Here is a 16,969-nt window from a genome sequence, read left to right as displayed (position 1 = left end):
AGGAGGCAAATATTATTAGCCTCATTTTTTTTTTTCAGAAATGAAGACACTGAGGCCAAACAGTGAAATAAAGGTTAGGCATATTGTTAGAATTTGGACATCCCTAATGCTGTTACACCTTGTACCAATGCTCTGGGCTCCTGCCTAGGTCCCATACTAATTCTTTAGCTGCTACTCCATCCTGCCTAAGAAAAGCTTTGTTCTTGAATAATATGTCTATAAAATTATATTCACTTCCTTATATTATAAAAGCTCATGAAATGAAATTTACTACCTTTTATAGAGAATATATTTTGATAGCCCTGTTACTTGTTGCTGGGCAAAGCAAGGATAGTCAGTAAACAAGGTAGATAAAGTCTGTGCCCTAAGGATGTTTATATTCTGAGAATGACTAGCAATCTCATCATAGAGCAAACAGGACTTTCAGAGGGTAGAAACTGGGACAGCTCTTGGCCAAGACAGAATTAATTTGTTTTTTATGTTCAAGGTCATGACTACCATGAGAGATGCCATGGTACGATCGCCTTAGTACTTGGTACATGGGAAAGTTGCATTAAATACATTATTTCTAAAACTCACACTAGTCCTGTGACGTGTTTTTATCTCCACCTTATAAAAGAAGAAAGTAAGGGTCTGGGGGATATGCTCAGAATCTCAGATTGGGTAGGCTTTCCCCTGCTCTTCCTGACACTATGAATTCTATGTTGCTGGAACAACAAGCCAGTTTCAAGGAGCTGCCTTCTGAACAACAGAGTCACAAGATCTTGGAGAACTATGCTGACAGGAAAGATATTTTGTGTTTTCCAAAATTTACACCCACACTCTGGTTGGGGCTGAATTGTGATTAACCCCAATGGGTACTTTTTGGATAACCGTATTTAGTCAGTCCATTATTTGGGGTGACAGATATAATACTTTTAGAATTTTTGAGGTATTGGGATATAAATCTGAAAGCTTTTTTTTTTATGCTTAAGAAAAGGTCATTGACTTGGGAAATGGGTGAGCTTCTGTAACATTTAACAGAGCTTGAAGGGCTTAGGGCCACATTTCTATGCATTCCTTTTTTGCAACACAAGAGTTTCCTGCCTAGGGACCCTGATTTCCCTGGAGCCATCTCCTGAGATGCTGAAATCCAGCCTGGTGGGAGAACTAGTGCCACAGGTAGATGGCACCCGTTTGGTTCCTTTAACTTGGTGGTTGCTATCATGCTTGTAGCTGTCACTGGGGAGCAAAAGTTACACATCAGGATAATCAGCTGGTCTCAGCCTTCTTATTGTAAGCAGAATGTCAGATTGAAGAAAACTTACCTGGAGGGTGTCTAAGGACACATGTCTAAGATACTGTTGAAGCTGCTATGAACACAGCTTGTGGGACTGATGCAGTGACCTAAACCAGGTAGTCAAACTATACTCTTTGGTAGTGAAGAAGGGATGGGGAGGTGAGGAAAGAAAGAACAAAGACTAAAATGTAAAACAGAAACAAATTAGGAAACTGAAAGATATTTCTTTCAGCAGCCAAAATATTTTTCTGTTTAGAGAACTAGTATCTCTTACTTAGGCACAAATAAAAAAAATAAAATATGATTAAGTGGCCAATTTTCTAAACAGCAAGGACAAAGAAACTACGGTCAGGAGTTTATGCTCTTATGTCTGAGGAAAGGAAGACACAAAGAGAAGACCGTGGAGAGAAGAAAATCCTATCAGCCTCCTGCAGAAGTGTGGCTTTTCTCCAGTGCTAAGGAAACCATCAAAAAGATCAGTTCTGCAGCTTCCCTTGGAACTAAGGGAATGCTGCGCGGAATCTAGGGTGCATTGTAATAAAATGTTGTGTTTATTCTGGTAAGCATAAGATGACTTTGCTGGTGATGCTATGAGAGGGCCTCAAGCCAGCATCACTGGAGCCAACGAACAGAATCTTGCCAGAGCAAGACTTCTCAATCTTCCGCAGTCAGGGCTACATGGGGGAGGAGCAACTGCTGAGTGTCTGAAACTTGCTGATTTAGAACAGGAATGGGTGAGCAGAAGAAAAGCTGAAGGTTGTGGTAGAGGGAATGGAAGGGCTAGCTGGAGATGGTCCCATTGGCTTCTGCTCCCCCTTGGAGGAGGCAGGCATCAAAGCAGATTCTCTAGCCAGGATTGGTACTGATTCTTCCCCTAGCCAGGCTCAACCATCGATATGCTATTGCTTGTCCAAGAAGTGACTCCAGCAGTGCTGCTGCTCCCAGGTGGCACACCTGTGTGGGAAGGCAACCCTGAACTTTCGCCTTCTTGACACTTTGCCACAGCCCGCTGTTTTACTGACGTGCATGCTCTCAGCACCTGTCACAGGTAATAGAGATTTCCCCAAAGGAGCAGGTTTCAGCAACAGGCCTGCAGGGATGGTACAAAGCTAGCTGGCTGGTTTAGCTCCAGCTTCCTCCAGTAGTTAAGTCCCAAAGTCTTTATCTCTATCCCCAAGGACTGAAGAGGTGAGGTGAGGAGACTGCCTTGAGTGACAGGAGTTGAGTAGATGAGCAATGGTACCTCTGCAAATCTATTTGGCTGAGTTAGTCATTCATCTGAGTCCCAACAGAGGGCTTCCCCCGATCCTGGATCTCAGCAAGGAGGAAGCCTTCCCATGGGAAATCCCAGCAGCTGGATTGGGGAAACAGACAGAAAAGGATGAGTTGTCCTTGTGCTTGATTAATTCTGAAGGGGGGAACTATAGTTTCAAACAATCCCAATGAGGCTTTGGGTCTCCCTATCCTATGCCACATGTGTGGGCCAGGCTCAGTTTCCCTCCTTCCCACTTGCGACTTGGTTTCCCACCATGGCATACATTCTTTGCAAACTGATTCACCTTGAAGTTTTTAAAATGTTGGAGTTAAGAGAAAGTAATTCTGAACAATCTACACCTTTCTACCCTGAAATGGATTGAATATTGTGTTCCCCCAAAATTCATGGTGAAATCTTAACTCCAATATGAAGGAGACATCAGGAAATGATTAAGTCATCTGAGTGAAGTCTCTTGAATGGGATGAGTGTCCCTGTAAAAGGTCTACCCATCTCTTTCTGTCATGTGAAAACACAAGCGTCAGCAATCCGCAACCCAGGACCTTCATCAGCTTCCACCAATGCTGGCACCCTGATTTGACTTTCACCCTCCACAACTGTGACAAATAAATTTCTGTTGTTTATAAGTCACGAGGCTTATGGTACTTCATTATAACAGCCTACACTGAGACACACCTGAAACTCCTTCCTTTAGGAACGGTCTTGCCTTGCCTTCTCTGAGCCAGCCTGCAAACCCATTAGAGGGCCTGCTTATGGCTTTGGGCTCGTACCCACCCCTACGCAGGAGCTTCAGCCTTCTCTGCTGTGCAGCAACCCTCATGTGGTCCAGTGGAAGACAGAGGAGGATTTCAGCAGGAACAGTTTTCCTCCCGGCTGAGGATAGCTTTTGCTGGGGACTGATTTCCTGTTCTGCTTGTGCTCAATGAGGTCTCAACCTGCTCACTGCCTTATATTCACTAACCTTTCGGTCCCCTGGTAGATGCCATGGCTTTCTCTCATGCAAAACTCTGCCATCGGGCAAAACAGCTCCAGACCAAACCAGTTTCATATTTCAGAGGGTGATTTTGTAAGTACTTCCGAGTAGGGCAGTCATGGGCAGGCTTCTGAAAGGAGCAACAGGATTTCTCCCAAATGTCATTGCAATCACTTCTTTTGGTGGCCAGAAAATGAACAGTTAGAATACCTTGGGCATTTTCATTCTGATAAGCAAAACCCAGTTGATTTATTTCCTGTGTTTCAAGAAGCCAAGTAACTGCTAACTGTGTCACACACACCTGTCTTGTCACCTTTGAAAAACTTGGAGCCAGCTGCTGGGGATATAGCTTAGTTATATAAGTGCTTGCCGGGCAAGCCTGAGGTCATGAGTTCAATTCCTGGTACAAAAAAAAAAGAAAAGAAAAGAAAAGAAAAACTTGGAGCCATTCTCCCAGGACTGTGACTCTCAGCAGTGAAGACTGTGTGCTCAGGAGGACATCCTTTGGCCCCAATTAGTCCCCACTGTGGTGGGGGAAGGTTGCTCTCCTTGTTGGCTTTTCCCAATGGGAGATAGGGATGAAGTGTGCTGAACTAGGGTGCAGGGAGGTGCTTATTCTCACAGAAGCCAGGCTTTGGATAACTCACTCACTAGTCTCAATTAGCTCTAAAGATCCCCAAATGTGCATGCAGTTAGAAAAGCCCCCTTTCTCTGTAAATGTCCAGATTCTGAGCAGGCAGATACCAATGCATGAGAACCTTCAAGAAAACAGTACTACTTTTTTTATTTCCTTCCCTTTCTTTGTTTATTGTATTTTCCCTTTTCATTCTCTTTGCTTTTATCTTGTCACACAAACTATGCTCAGAAGTCGCAGTGGCTCCTCCCTACCTAGAAGACTCAGCCTCAGTTTTTCATCTTGTCCTTCATGGAGTATAGGTTCACGGCAGGCCTGCTGAATGGGGCATCGGATAGATCATTCTATTGGTCTGTGTTTAGCAGGGCCTATTATTCATAGGGTTTAATAGACTATTTTTCCCAGAAACTTGAAAATTAATATTTTTCTTCAACATTAGTTTTTGCTCTTTTGCTTGGTGCCTGATGAAGACGGAAATCCTCTGCTCCCTACAGACAAACCCATGTGAGCAAGTTTTCCCTAGATCCCAAACCCCAGCCCTGGGACCACCAGAAATAGAGCGTGCCCTCATGCTTGCTAGAAAATCATCATCTTGCCTTTTATATCCCAAAGTGAGAACTAATAAAAATCCATACTTTAATGTACTATCAATCATTAACAGTAGACTGTGCCTTTCATCAGGTTGAAAAGGGTGGTTGGGCGGGGCCACAGGGCTCGCATGCTCAGTGTGGGAAATGCGGAGGAGAGTGTCACTTGCCTTCAGGACTCCTAACCAATTTGTGGCAGGCTCCAGCCAGACTGCTGAGGAGGTGACAGACCACAGGAAGGCCACCTGTAAGAGATGTGGGTCACCTTTCCCTTTTCTCTATCCAGGCTTGTTCTCTTGCGTCTTTCCCATCTGGAATTGGAAATGGGCAGAGAGAGGTGAGGGATGATTAGGATATCACCGGTGGCAGAAGGGTCTACGGGCTGACTCATGTTGCGACAAGAGCTGAGCAAAGAGATACCTCCCTAACTTGCGAGGCCGGTGTGGAGGCTCCTTCAGGACGCTGGGAGTTCCAGGCAGAAAGTGTGGGTCAAACCATGGAGCAAAGATCAGTAACAACACAATGGTCAGAGGGCAGACCAGCCCATGGAGATAAGGACAGGCAGAGGGTGACAAGGAAGCTGTGTTGGTGTGGAGTTGGAAACATCTCTAGATCTTACCAGAAGGTGAAAAAGGCCAGATGGTGACCTCTGAAAAGCCACTGAACCCTATGCCAGAGATGTGGGCTAATTTTCTTACCAGACCTCAATTTTTTTGTGTGGTAGTCTTGGCTTTACAGAAAAAGTGAGCATAAAGCACTGAAAGACTGCTTATAACCCACTCTCCCTCTCATGGTTCCTGCTATTATTGACATCTTGCCTTCATGCACTACATTTATGATGATAAACCAATGCTGATTTATTATTATTAACTGAAGTCTATAGTTTATGCTTGTGTTTCTTCCTTGTGTTGATCAGTTCTATAGGTTTTAATGCATGCTGTCATGGACTGATCATTACAATTTCATACAGAATAGTTTCACTGCCCTAAAAATCCCATGTTCTACCCTTTCCTTTCCTTCCCCCAAATCCCTGACAACCACTGATCTTTATTCTGTCTATATGATTTTGCCTTTTCTAGAATGTCACGTAGTTGGAATCATGCAGAACGTATTCTTTAACATGGGCTTCTTTCATTTAGCTTTTAAGTTTCTTCCATGTCTTTCTGTTACTTGATAGCTTCTCTTTTTTAACACTGAGTAATATTCCCTTGTATGAATGTACCAGAATACTTTTATCCAATAGGGCAGATGTTTCAACAAGCAGCAGAAACAGTGAAAAGGGTAGATGAAGAGAAAGTAGCAAGGGACATAGGACATGATAGGAGCACGAATGAGAGGTTTTAGAGAAGTAGAAAAATATGCTAGAGAGATGGGCACAATGCTCTCAACTGGCACAAGCAGAGTACCTGTGGCCAATGCTCAGTGAGAGAAGCCAGCTCTTTGCCAACCTCTGCCAGCCCTTTTCTGCTGCTATAGATGGAACAAGAACCATGTTGGCTTTGTTGTGAAAACGTGGAATGTAGTAGACATCCAAAATGCTTTTTGACCCAACAAAACCTACAGTTCTCTTTCCTAAAAACCAAAGTCTCCAAATATCAGAAGCTTCCTTGCCTAGAAGCACTTGAGGCTTTCATCCTGGGCAGGCCAGGGCAGCTTGTTTGTCTGAGTACCTCCACACCTGAAGTACATGACTACTTCTCTTTTTACCTCTCTGCTTTTGACTTGTGAGGAACTCTATGGAGAGAACCCAAGCCCTCATCTTCCAACCCAATCATAAGCAAAGGGAAATAATACAAACTCCATGGAACAAAGAGTTAATAAGGTGATCTGGGTGTGAAGAAACAGCTAGAAGAGGAAGAGGACCCAGCTGCACCTTCCAGATGTTCATATTTGAGAAGAGAGAACATCCACCTAACACTAACAGCCCACATGCAGTGATGTGGAGCCCAGTCTCGGGGTGCAGTTAACAGTCTGGGTGGAAGGAGATAGCTTTCCAGGGAACCTCATACATCACCAAAATATTTCAAGACCAAAAGAAGCCTGCTAGTTGGAACTTACTAATTCCTTAAATTCTTTGCAAAAGAGCTTATCACCTGGACAGTATGTGTTGACTCAAGGTTATTGTTTAAAATCTTTCCCAGGGTATGATGGTGTTGTTCAATACTCAGATAGCTCTCTGTGTGATGAAAGGGGGAGTGAGCACAGTAAAATGATAGGCTATTTTGCTTTGCATCTGCTCATATCCTACCCATGTCTGTGCTCACAGGAGTTACGCAGTCAGCACAAGGCTAGAGAGTTCATGAGAATGCCTCACCCAAGGGAAAGAAATTGGAGGCTGCTTTGCTTAAAGGCTGTTTGACAGAGTGGGGCTCATCCAAAGACAGACATCTTGCTCCTTGCCCCATTTCTGATTATGTAAGTAGGGAAGTTGGAGATTACTATAGACAGTTAATTACATCCAGGTGGTAAGGGAGACATTGATGCTAAGGAGTAACTGCTCCTCATATTGAAGCTTCCTGAGTCACACTCCCTGAAGGAAGACGTGTTCATGAGAAGGAGGACCCATGGGACTTTGTGTACCCAGTGTGCCAGTCTAGAGATCTTCAAACCACAGGATAGCAGCAGTAACCCAAATCACTTCCCCAAAATTGTAAATTCAAGTAGGGAACCGTCAGACTTGGATCTCAGCACAGCATAAGCCTTGGGGCAGCTAAGCTTTTCTAATATATCACCATCTGGCAGCTTAGGCACCTTGCCAGTCTCTGGGGGCATTTCTTGCACAGATGAGCCCCTCTTCTGGAGAAAAGCATGAACCTAGCATTAATTCTGTGTGTCTGGCGGGGAGTGGAGCTCATTGTTAGAGTACTTGCCTAGGATGTGCTAGGCCTCAGTTCAAGCCCCAGCGTCATGAGGTAGAGAAGTTCTATACATACAAAAACTGCTATGAGAAAAGTACAGTGTCTGAGTCTCACACGAATCTGTTTCCATGGAACATCTGCTGTTTGGATGCTAATCAGAATAGAATTTACATCTCATTTTCTTGCCCATTAGACTTCATGCATGGAAGGGACTGGTCATGAAAATTCAGGGCAAAGTCCAGAATTTGGTAGAAGAGGAAAGAAAGACAAACTTCTGGCCCATGTTACTCTGTCCTAGGAATGTAACCCAGCCACTGTACAAACCCCTCTCCCTGCCTCCTCCTATCCACATTTTCTTCCCTAACTTTTTAGAACCATTCTAGATGTAGCTCTTTATATCTCATTCCGCACCCTTTCTTTCCACCCTACCTTGTGTTTCCTAGACATAGACACTTGAGCTCAATTAAATATACACTCATAAAGGGAATTGAGAGGTAGACTAGAGAGGAAATAATGATGAGGCTGACACCAGCTTTCACAAGGAGTCCTGCATTTCCATGCTCACGACAGAAGGCAAAGCTATGCCCTTATGGTACAGTCTTAACCTGTAGGCCATTTATTAACTCATATATTCTCTCTATATATAACAAAATAGGCAGTCTTAGCAGTACAAAGACAAATGAAGCATAGTTCTTGTCCCCAGTAAGCTGGCTGGAGAGACAGGCCAAGGTACCAACAGTGGTGCTAACAAGTGTAATAGAGTGTATGATCTCCTGGGGACACTGAGGCCAGAGGTTGCATGAAAGATCCTGGAAGCCAACTGTACTGAGCTGGAAAGAACTCCTCAGGACTAAAGTTGAAGGTGAAGTGGAAGGAGGAAGGCACTAGGTAGTGCATTCCTGGAGGAGCAAGTCCACAGCCAGAGCAAAAGCACTGGAGAAGCTTGGAGGTACCTGGAGAACTGGAGTTTTCTGTCTCTGGAAAAGTGAGACCTAGGCAACCAAGCTGAGATGGACAGTGAGGCCAGGTTAGAAGACTGAGGCTAAGGAAGATTGTGGGCGAATTATAGACAGGAGAAAGACATAAGCAGATTTGCATGTAGACAGTTCTGGTTGAAATGTGGAGTTAGGTTTGTAGGGGGTGAGATAGAAGACACTCAGCATACTTTAAGAGGACATCACAATAAAATAGGTTGGAAATGATTTTGCGTAGAAGTTTCCCATGCTCCATAGCTAGCTTCCTGGTAGAGAAGACAGTATGCTGATGAGAAAGCTTTCTCAAAACAACTCACTCATTAATTGTATGATTTCTATACTATTGGTGACCTTAATGGCTTTGTCTTACTATCATAATCATGTAAAATCACCACTGTGTAAACACTTCCTCTGATAAAGCCAGTTGTCTATCCAGCATCCAGACCTGCTTCTCACAGTCTGTGTCCATCACCAGGCTCAGAGTCAAGGGGCCTGGCATTTCCCCATAGCTGTGCTGAGAAGTCTCCTCTTCGATTACAAATAGGCGCACTTGTTTAGCGTAAGGAAAGATCACAGACCACACAGCAGTTCATCTCTCTCCTAAAGATCTGTGCTCTTCACTTCAGAAGAAGAGCATCTGATTAGCTACCAAGGTAAATTACCTTTAAATACTGTATTTATAAGGAAAGATCTAGAACAAACTGCCTGACATTCGTTGACTATGTGACATTGATGGGGGGAAAGTACTTTATTGCTTTGTAATTCAGTTCCCAATGAAGAATGGAATAATTTTTATTAGCCTGGTGGGGTTTTCATAACAAACAGTAAAATGTATTGCCTCACAGTTCTGGAGACCAGAAAGCTACAGTTAAGGTGTCAGAAAGGTTATCTCTTTTCCGGGGTCTGTGAGGGAGATTCTGATCGATACTTCTCTCTTAGTTTCTGGTACTTTGTTGGAAATTGTTGACGCATTGTAGAAACATTACCCTAATCCCTTCCTTCATCTTCACTGGCATCTTCCCTGTGTATCTGTGTCTAGAGTCCCCCTTCTTATAAGAACATATGTCATGTTGGGGATTATAGCCCATCCTGCTGACCTAATCTTAATTATTTGTACCTGTGTGCAGTTTCCTCATTTCCAAATCAGGTCCCACTCTGAAAGGCTGGGTATTAGGACTTCAGTGTATGAATGGGTGGATGGGGGAACACAATTCAACCCAAATACCACCTTAAAGTATTTGCAACAGAGCCTGACACTTAGAAAGCTCTCAGTAAATATGTCTATGCCAAATTTAAATAAAAAGCTCCCAGGATTGCAGAATGCATTGAAATGACTCTGACTTCCACCAAAGTGGCCTCACCAGTCATTTATGGTTGTGGGGTTTTCACTGGTCAGGGCTTATGTGACCCCAAGAGAGAATTTTGAATAATACCGTCTGGGCTAAAGGTGCAGAATGAGTAAGGGGAGATGCAGTGAAGTCTAACTTTTCCTCCTCTTACCCCATAATTAAGTAGTATATAATGAAACAAGCCCTAGGGAAGAAAAACAGCTGCTATTTCTTATAGAGAGGGAAGACACTCCTGAAGAGCCCACAAGCAAGATTCTCGGTGTCTCTGGCTCACCCACACAGGCCAGGGCAGGGCCACCCTGACAAGCTCAGTAGAGTGTGTTCTGGATAGGTGGACTCTAGACTCCCTTGGGAATGAACTGACGTGAGTTAATGTGTTTGCTCACCCGAGATCACCTTAGAATCAGATCTTGCAAAAATAAAAAAGGTATGCTGTGTGTGTGTGTGTGTGTGTGTGTGTGTGTGTGTGTGTACTTAAATCCGTTGAACCAAAATGAATTCTAGGTAGAGGAAATATCAGAAGGCAAACTACTGAAACTAACAAGAGCTGGGCCTGAAGAGATTTCTAGAGGAGCAAGTTTCTTCACAGCAAGCTCCCTACAGCTCTTGGTGGCTGTGCCGCATGCCTGTTGTGGCAGTAGATGAGAAACGGGTGGGGGGATATATAATTTGGGGGGCTGGCTTTGCCACCGATGGACTGATCTCAGAAGTGGGGACTCCCTCACTTCAAAGGCAATGCAGTGGTGCTCTTTCCCTCTTGCTGCTGGAAAACCTGTGTCTCCTTTCACTTCTGAGCAGGGGGATTTCTGTGTTCTGGTAGGAAAAGCCTGGACTGGGAAGCAGGAGGCCTGCTCTGATTCTCCTGTCCCAGAGCTGCCTGACTTGGACAATGACTTAAACTTTCTGGTCTCAGTTTCTCCTACTGCTTCTATTTCTGAGGGATATAGGGTCATGGGAATAACAGACTGTTTGTGCTGAAAGGAATCTCATGAAATAGTCCAGTCCATTTTTTAAATAAGGAACTTGAGGCTGAGGAATTAAGAAACTTGGTCAAAGTCACAGAGCTAACCAGAGGCAAGGAACCTGGAACTCATGTGTCTTGATTTCCACATGGGACCCTCTCCATTCAAAGTACTTATCCCTCCTTGATGCTGTCTGAGAGCTTACACTTACTCCTTGTGATAACCCTCAGAAGCAGATGTTCACATACCCATTTCACAGATAAGCAAACTGACTTGCCCAAGACCTTCTCCACTGAGCAGAAAGTTGGGTGTGCTCTGTACTAGTTTGATATGCTTCCTGCTGCACACCAGCTGCCTTCAGTTACTCTCAGGTGACCTTGCCTATGGCATGCCATTGGCTCTGCTTCCAGCTGACACCAACAGCAGCATGAGAAAGTGGACCAGTGAGCAAGCCGACTTATGCCAAGTAGCCACCAAAAAGTGCTATTTTCATCTTTATCTTTCTAGTGTTACCTCTCTCTCTCTCTCTCTCTCTCTGAGTGTGTGCTTGTGTGTATGTGTGTGTGTGGTTTCTACCATTGAGCTACATCCCCAACCTTTTCTAAGTTTGCTGAGGCTGGCCTTCAATTTGTAACATTCCTGCCTCAACCTCCTAAATTGCTGGGATTACAAGTAGGTGCCATCACACCTGGGTCAGTGTAAACTCTTGTTCAATGGATGAGAGTTTTAAGCAAGAATATGTTACATATCTGATACTAGAAATTAATTGCTCAGAAGGGCAGTAAAATGAATTAGCTAAGGGTGCCCTAGTGCAGGCTGTGATGGGAGCAGTTGCCTCAAAGCTCCTGGTGAGCTGTTTGTGTAAGATCTCCTGCCCAACATCTCCCCATCTGTGTAATGATTGGCTTAAAGGGGCAAGCACAGCAAAATACAGGCCCCCTGAGTGGAGCCAGCATCTCTTAGTGTCTTAGGGGCAAGTCACTCCTTCTGCGTAAACTAAGGCTTTAATCCTGCCTCTGTGTAAAGAAGATACACCGTCCAAAATACCTCTAGCATGAGTCTAGACTAAGTTCTAGTCTCCATGGTTTGGCAGCCCAAGCCCATGTGAGTGAGTCGTGATGACCTTCAAGTCAATAACACCTTGGCCTGGAAGCTAAGGAGAGGCTATTAATCCTTGTTGTTGCAATAGACAGGTATGTTTGAGTTTTCCAGGAAACCAGTAAGAGAACCAGATGCAATTAATGTAAATGATACATTGGATTCATTCCAATATATTTATTTCAGTGTATAATAATATAATTGTGAATGAAATATTTCCAATCCCCTATGTCTTACTCTGTCTTTTGAAATTCAGCCTGCATTTCACACTGACAGCACACCTCAGTGGGGACCCGATGCATTTCAAATGCTATAGAGCCACATGTGAGTGAGCTGCCATCCGGGATAGTGTTACAGAGAGAAGCCTACCAAAAGCTCTTCATGCTGTGAGCTCTGTGGCTTCTGAGATCCCTTTCAACCTGATAGTTGATGAATCAGATACCATTAACATGCATGGAATACTTCAAATACAATCACGACTCCTTCTTCCCACCCATCCCTCACCACAAGCTGGTGTCAGGCAAAGACCCCTGGTTAGACTTAGAGACAACTCCTATGGCCCCTTAACAAGCTGTCCCTCTATTTCTTAACAGTAGGTATATTAGCTACAAATTCCACCTTCCCCGGTGTGACTGTCCCTAATCTGCTCTAGTTCTAGAGTGAATTATTAACAACCAAAGTCACAGTGAGCCAGGAATTAAGTCTGGTTAGGCTGTTTGCTTTCCAGATACACATGCCCAAGGGGACTTTGGCCTCATTGGGTTTTTCTGGGTCCAAAGCAGAGGGACACACAAACACAGGCCTATAATTTTCTTAGAAGAGACATGAAACTAAAACCTTAGGATACTAACCTTAAGAACCCAAATCCATGTGGAAACTTTTCTTCAGAATGTGAACTTTAGCATTTGACATTTCAACCAAACAAGGGATTTCAGAGACTAAAATCACGTTGCTTTAGAAGGAACTGGAGAAGCATGGAGTTCTTAAATAGACAATCATTGCATGAAATAATCCTGAAAGAAGGTAAGGTCTTAGGAGATTTGATTTACTAGCTACACAGACCCATGTGAAATTAACACATCCTAGAATTAGGTGGAAATTCATTTATTCCATTTCGATGTATGTATGGATGAGACCTCTGAAATAAACAGAAGAAATGAAGTCCAGAAAGAAAAACTAATGAGTCATAGGTCAGTTTGATTCCTATCCGGGGAGGCCTAGAAGCCAAAGCATGCCTCACAATATCCAACAACCATTTCTCTGAAGTCATTCTAGTAGTTTCCTGAAAAGTTGCTCATGCAAAACAAAACTTTCCTTCACTGATACCACACAGCAGTGGACTTTGCCCCAAATCATGCCAAAATACCATCACTGTAAACTAATGACACCTGCATCTGTTGAGCATTTGTTATATGTGTGGCACTGTGCTAAACTTGACTAAACTATTTCTTTGAGTATAATGATAAGATGACTTGCCTCATGGGTCTTCCTGTTACTTGAAAGATTAAGTAACTACATGTAAAATGCTTAGAATTCCACCACTCCATCTTACCTAGAGCTTTGGTGAGTCGCTCTTTTGACCACCAGGACCATACCCTGTAAGGAAAAAAACAGGATAAGGTACAGGTAACGTTGTCCTGACAAATAAGCATAGGAGGGGAGGGCCTGTGTGATGCAGGGGTTACCTTGACCGTGACAGATTTAATCAATCTACTCCACCAGGACTGTTGTTGTTTAGGAGCCCGTTACTTAAAACAAATATGTTTCTAGAAGATAACCTTTTAATCAGCAAGTCATTACCAGCAATTCTTTTATAACTCTACAGACATTTAAAAGAGTGAGTTCTCATAGGTAAGAGCACAACCTCCTGATGTCTTAGAATTCAGTGTATAAGTAGAGATGGCCACTCAACACCTACTCCTATTCATTCTAGAATGATTTTTCTGTAAAAATAAACTTAAGTCATCTTGAGGCTGCCTTTTTTCAGTTAAGAAAAATATTTTGAATACTCTTAGGCTCTGAGTGACTGACTTGGCAAGAGAAGATGGAGAGGTTCTTTAAATAGCTAGCATGTGGCTCTGTTCTCAGGGATATCTCCGCGCACAGCCCTGGGGTTCTGACACTCCCCTCAGTTCTAGATGGTGTAAATCGAAATGATCCCATGTTCACCTGGGTGTCTACAGCTAGTAACACAGGGCCAGGATTCCCTTTGAATACTCTGGCCCTTCACTCAATGTGAACTGAAGGGGAAAACATATGGCACCTAGAGGACTCTGTCTTCTGTGTACTGGAGCCCGTGGGCCTTGGTTAAATTAAGAAAATGTGTTGGTGTCCGTTAGAGGAAGAGGCCCTGATGTCAGGACACACTTTGTGGCCACAGAAGGCATGCATAGGCCTATGAGCTTAACAGGAGGATTTGAGGCTGACTGTCAGGACCTGTTGGAGCCTCTACCCAGATACACGATGTACCTTTAACAAGAGACATCAGCAACTCACAGTGTGCCCAGTGGGGGGGGCGACAAGGAAACAGACTGAGACTGGAGAAAGAATGGGCTCTTGCCCAGAGGAATGCGATGACTGTGTACGCTTTAGGAGACTGATTTATGGAAAAGAGGAGGAGGCTTCTGCTTTGCTTGAAATGACAAAAGTCAGAGAAATGGAAGGAAAGTTTGGGGTGGCCAGGTTCTCTAATAGTGAGCGTTGTCTACTATGCACAGCTGTGGTGTGGCCCTTCTTGGCATTTGGTTGTCGTTCTGTCCAGGATAACAGGTCCCGAGAACAAGGTACCCACGGATGATAAGAAAAAGTAAGAGAGACAAGAAAAACAAGAGGCAAAATTCTAGGATCAGGGGGCTTACAGCCTCTTGGACTGCAGCCTCAATTACCAATCTCAGTCACTTTTTATTGAGCGAGAACCAAGGGCGTAGCTAGTACAAATGGGCGGATACCAAAAGTTTTAGTAATTAAAGCATTATCCTTCTCCAATTCTGCCTCTTATGCTGCTGGCAACAATCCCCTGGTGGGCCTCCCACACCCAGCACCACGCTCACTCAGTTCAGCTGGCAGTCACAAGCCAATCACCAGCTATCAATCCACTACAATCACAGTCCTTCCCATTAATTTTTACAATGCATGGCAAGACTAAAAAGTAGGGATCTCCTGCAATTCAAATACACTCTTATCTTCAGGTGAAAGGTTTCAGTTCATTTTGCAACAGTAAACAAATCATTGTGTGTCCTCAGTGCTTTCTAATCAAAGAATGTCCTTCACATTTGATGTGTTCACATAGTTGACTGGGGGAAGGGAAGCACAAGTTAAGTACTTAAGGAGAGACGACAGAATCCCTCAGATTATTGCTGTGAGAGGATAGTTTTATGATATTTTTAAGATTGGTGAATAAAAAGGTTTGCTATGTTTCTGTATTTCACAAGTGATAACTTTCCACATTACCCATATAGAGACAATTTAAGAAACAGGAAAGCTGAGACACCCCAGTGTACTGGTGAAAATATTTTCTGAGAGGCCAGTGGGTAACCAAAGGCAGTGCAAGGGGCTGGGGATTTAGCTCAGCGGCACAGCACCTGCCTGACAAGCGAGAGGTTGTGAGTTTAATTCCCGGTACCGGGAAAAAAACAAAGCAAAACAAAAAGGCAATGCCTGTGGCGTGAGCAAGAGTATGGACTGTGTAGGCTGAGCCCACAGGGTTCAAATCCTGCCTCTGCTTGTATTTGGCTCTGTGAACTTGACAGGATACCTGACTTCATGATTATGGCTGGAGAGAGAAATGATCACATTGCCTACTGCTGTTATGGCTAATCCACAAGCAGCTAGTGCACCTAAAACACAAGAACTATCCCTGACACATGATGAACTCTCAGTAAGTGTGTGTGGTGATTATAATGGAAGGAGGAATCAGTTTTATTTCTTAAGTCCACAAGAGGATTTGAACAGTAGAGCATCAGCTTGCAACAAAAACACAGATCTTTTGACTCATTGTCTACTGAAACAGAAAAGTTAAATATGGTTGCTGTGTTTGTAATAACAGACACTTCCTCAGAGGCCTGTTCAGGAGTGATAAACCCTGTTGGTGGAGTGAATGACAGCTAGTCTTGTGCAAAAATAAATCAAGATGCATGGGGTCTTTTTGGTAGTGATGTTCAAAAAGCAAAGTCCTTGGGATTTTCACTGTTTCTTGTGGCTATGTCACAGCTTCTTTGCTCCCTAAGAGAAACCCAAATCAAGGTTCCACCTAGAAACTCATCTGCCCCAGTGGTGACAGTGCAGGAAATCTGGTTGACAACCTAATATCCCTGCCTTGTATTTTTTCTCATAAAAGAACTACCTGGATTACCAGAGCACAAAGGACACAAGAGGTTCTTATATTTCGCATTTTGGAAGCTGGCACTGAGAAGGACTACTGTGAGCCTCAGAGCCAGTTGGTTCTTTCAAATCCCTAGGCTCTGGATTCTAAGCACTTTAGTAAGCTTTTAGCTAATAAAAGGACAGGGAAAGAGATCCCTAATGTTTCTCTCAGGACTTATTATTCCGGTCTCAGGATCCTGTTTGCTCATTTGTCCAAATAGAATAGGTCGCAGGGGAAGCAGCAGAGACCTCTTGGGGTCGGGCAAAATGTTTCCCAGCCCTGAGAGTGGCACCACTTTGTTTCCGTGTGAAACAAGGCTATTCGGTTTGGACACTGAGAGAGCAATTGTGTGACAAGATGAGCTTGTTTTCATACTCCCCATCTATTAATACTGTGAGATCATAGACAGCTCTAGATGGTCCTTTTGGAAACTGGATAATGCCAAGAACAAACAGCTAAATTGATTTCATTCCATTTAGGTGTCCTAAAATGGACATTATTTTAAAATGCTAAGAGCTGTCTGCTTCATTACTGTGTTCAGTGCCACAGCTCAGTGCTTGGGGAATCCAATATGTGCTAATCATCCACACATGCCATCATCTAGGATGCTTCCAGCCAG

At 43.7% G+C, this 16,969-nt stretch overlaps 1 protein-coding gene across 3 annotated transcripts in view; it reads left to right on the top strand.

The window, feature by feature from the left end:
- Window positions 1-16,969, top strand: part of Prlr (prolactin receptor) — a 165,283-nt gene that overhangs the window by 37,575 nt on the left and 110,739 nt on the right. Inside the window, exon 1 of one of the 3 annotated variants that reach the window (XM_005386194.2) lies at window positions 4,902-4,993. The exons of 1 other annotated variant lie outside the window; for it this stretch is intronic. The gene's annotated coding sequence lies outside the window, so the exon portion shown is untranslated. Of the gene's footprint in view, window positions 1-4,901; window positions 5,003-16,969 lie in introns of those variants that run through there. One more of the 3 variants, XM_013515018.1, reaches the window with a different exon arrangement.

The sequence above is a fragment of the Chinchilla lanigera genome, unplaced genomic scaffold (genome assembly GCF_000276665.1).
Source record: "Chinchilla lanigera isolate Chin_1 unplaced genomic scaffold, ChiLan1.0 scaffold00025, whole genome shotgun sequence".
Taxonomy (NCBI): Eukaryota; Metazoa; Chordata; class Mammalia; order Rodentia; family Chinchillidae; genus Chinchilla; species Chinchilla lanigera.
Note: the sequence above shows the minus strand (reverse complement) of the source record. Positions and strands in the feature narration are given on the sequence as shown.